This window comes from Salvelinus alpinus, chromosome 3 (genome assembly GCF_045679555.1).
Source record: "Salvelinus alpinus chromosome 3, SLU_Salpinus.1, whole genome shotgun sequence".
NCBI lineage: Eukaryota > Metazoa > Chordata > Actinopteri > Salmoniformes > Salmonidae > Salvelinus > Salvelinus alpinus.
The window spans coordinates 61,780,295-61,783,438 of NC_092088.1; positions in this window are offsets into that span (position 1 = coordinate 61,780,295).

Sequence of the window (3,144 nt, forward strand, 5' to 3'; positions counted from 1 at the left end):
GATCACCCCCACAACTAACACACAATTTTCTCCACCGATGTGTGTACCACATATTCCTTCGTCTCATGACCATTGTGGCTGCTTCGCGTGATGTTTTGTTGTCTCTACCTCCTTGCCCTTTGTGCTGTTGTTTGTGCCAATAATGTTTGTACCATGTTTTGTGCTGCTAACATGTTGTGCTGCTGCCATGTGTTTTTACCATGTTGTGTTTCTACCATGTTGTGTTGCTACCATGCTGTGTTTTCACGTGTTGCTGCCATGGTATGTTGTCTTAGGTCTCTCTTTATGTAGCGTTGTGGTGTCTCTCTTGTCGTGATGTGTGTTTTGTCCTATATTTTATTTTGTATTTTTAATCCCAGGCCCCATCCCCGCAGGAGGCCTTTTGCCTTTTGGTAGGCCGTCATTGTAAATGAGAATTTGTTCTTAACTGACTTGCCTAGTTAAATAAAAAATGCCCTCCTGCACACCTAGGCATCTCCCTCTTACACACTGCTGCACTATGCCCATAACCTTGACACCTAAAACACCATAATATTTTCATAACATAAACTCTCACGGGATACCTGACACTTCCTACCTTGACCTTATCTGCTAAAGACTCTGCATCAAAACTCAGCATGACATATAATTTCTTCTCCGTTTCCCCACCATATCTACATCTCACCAAACAGCGGTGTCACAGACATTGGGAATCTTCACTTTCAACTGCTCCTCAACACTTAATGCCACCCCTGTTATTACTCCTTTCAACGGCACCCTGCTCCGGAGAGCAAAGCACTAATCTCGTAATCCGGAGCGCCCCGCTCCCTCTGGGCTGAGGAAGCAAAAAATAGAGTCCACTCGAGTTACCTAACCCAACTCAACAGTCCCCAACCTCTCCTCCACCCAACCTGACACCACATATGTATCAACCAAAAAGCACGGATCCATTCTCTCGACAAATCTCACTCCCACTGTGCCAAAATCATCCTTATCATCCTTGGGACGAGACCTGAACTCAGCAGTCCTCAGCTTCCGGCCCCAGCTTCCGGCAGGGCAAGCCGGAGGGGTAGGTTTCGGGTTGAGAGCCAGACCCTGTCCCCCGGTACAAACACGGGGGCCTCACTGCGGTGGCGGTCAGCACTCCTCTTCTGCCGTCCACCGGCTTGCTTAAGAGATTCCTGGACGGCTCTCCAGGTCTCCTTGGAGCGCTGCACCCACTCCTCCACCGCAGGAGCCTCGGTCTGACTCGGATGCCATGGTGCCAGGACCGGCTGGTAGCCCAACACACACTGAAATGGTGATAGGTTCGTAGAGGAGTGACGGAGTGAGTTCTGGGCCAACTCCGCCCATGGGACGTACCTAGACCACTCCCCTGGCCGGTCCTGGCAATATGACCGCAGAAACCTACCCACCTCCTGGTTCACTCTCTCCACCTGCCCATTACTCTTGGGGTGATAACCGGAGGTCAGGCTGACCGAGACCCCCAGACGCTCCATAAACGCCCTCCATACCCGGGATGTGAACTGGGGACCTCGATCAGAGACGATGTCCTCCGGGACCCCGTAGTGCTGGAAGACGTGGGTAAATAGCGCCTCCGCAGTCTGTAGGGCTGTAGGGAGACCGGGCAACGGGAGGAGTTGGCAGGACTTAGAAAACCGATCCACAACAACCAGGACCGTGGTGTTTCCCTGAGAGTGTGGAAGATCGGTCAGGAAATCCACTGACAAGTGAGACCATGGCCGTTGTGGAACGGGGAGGGGCTGTAACTTCCCTCTAGGAAGGTGCCTAGGAGCCTTACTCTGGGCGCACACCGAACAGGAAGAGACATAGAACCTAACGTCCTTAGCCAAGGTGGGCCACCAGTACTTCTCCCTGAGACCCCGCACTGTCCTCGCCACACCCGGATGACCCGAAGAGGGTAGTGTGTGAGCCCACCGAATCAGTTGATCACGAACACCAAGCGGCACGTACTTGCGACCAGTCGGACACTGAGGAGGCGCAGGTTCCACCCGTAACGCCCGCTCGATGTCCACCTCCCATACCACTGGTGCCACCAGCCTAGAGGCTGGAAGGATGGGAGTAGGATCGGTGGGCCGATCCTCCGTGTCATAGAGACGGGACAGCGCGTCGGCCTTCGTGTTCAAGGAGCCTGGTGTATAAGACAGGGTGAACCTGAATCGGAGGAAGAACATGGCCCACCTTGCCTGACGCGGATTCAGTCTCCTAGCTGTCCGGATATACTCCAGATTCTGGTGGTCGGTCCAGATGAGAAGAGGGTGCCTAGCCCCCTCAAGCCAGTGTCTCCACACCCTCAGGGCCTTGACCACCGCCAATAACTCCCAGTCCCCCACATCATTGTTACGCTCCGCCGGACTGAGCTTCCTCGAAAAGATCGCTAAGGAAGAAACTAATCCGCTCCTTATGATTCCCCTGCGTTACCATGTCCAGTGGAACTGTGGCCTCCCTGACCAACCCTGACCCTAATGGCCGGCTATCTAGGGAGTGCACGGGAAAGGGGGGATCTATCGGCACTAGCGGAATACCCAGCTTGATGGCGAGTCCGCGATCCATAAAGTTCCCAGCTGCGCCTGAATCGACTAGCGCCTTATGCTGGGAAGAGGGAGAAAATTCAAGAAAAAATAAATAAATACAAACATGTGACCAACAGGGGGTTCTAAGTGAGTTTGGTGCTGACTTACCTGGGGTAACCGAGAAGTGTTCCGCCTGCCCTCTCGACTCCCAGACGGGCTCCCCCAGCACCGGTCGGCCGTGTGTCCTCTCCAACCACAGCTAGTGCAGGAGGAGCCTCCTCCTCCGGTACCCCTCGGCACGGCCCCCCCTAACTCCATCGGAATGGGAGCGGGAGCGCTAGGTAGTGGAACAGACAGGACCCTCTCCGAACGCCCGCGGGCAGCCAGCAGATTGTCCAGCCAGCAGATTGTCCAGCCGGATAGACATGTCTATTAGTTCGTCGAGGGAGAGAGCGGCGTCCCGACAAGCTAGCTCCCTGCGGACGTCCTCCCGGAGACTACACCGGTAGTGGTCTATCAGGGCCCTGTCGTTCCACCCAGCCCCAGCGGCCAAGGTCCAGAACTCTACCGCAAAATCCTGCGCGATCCTCTTCTCCTGCCTAAGATGGAATAGTCTCACCCGCCGCTCGGC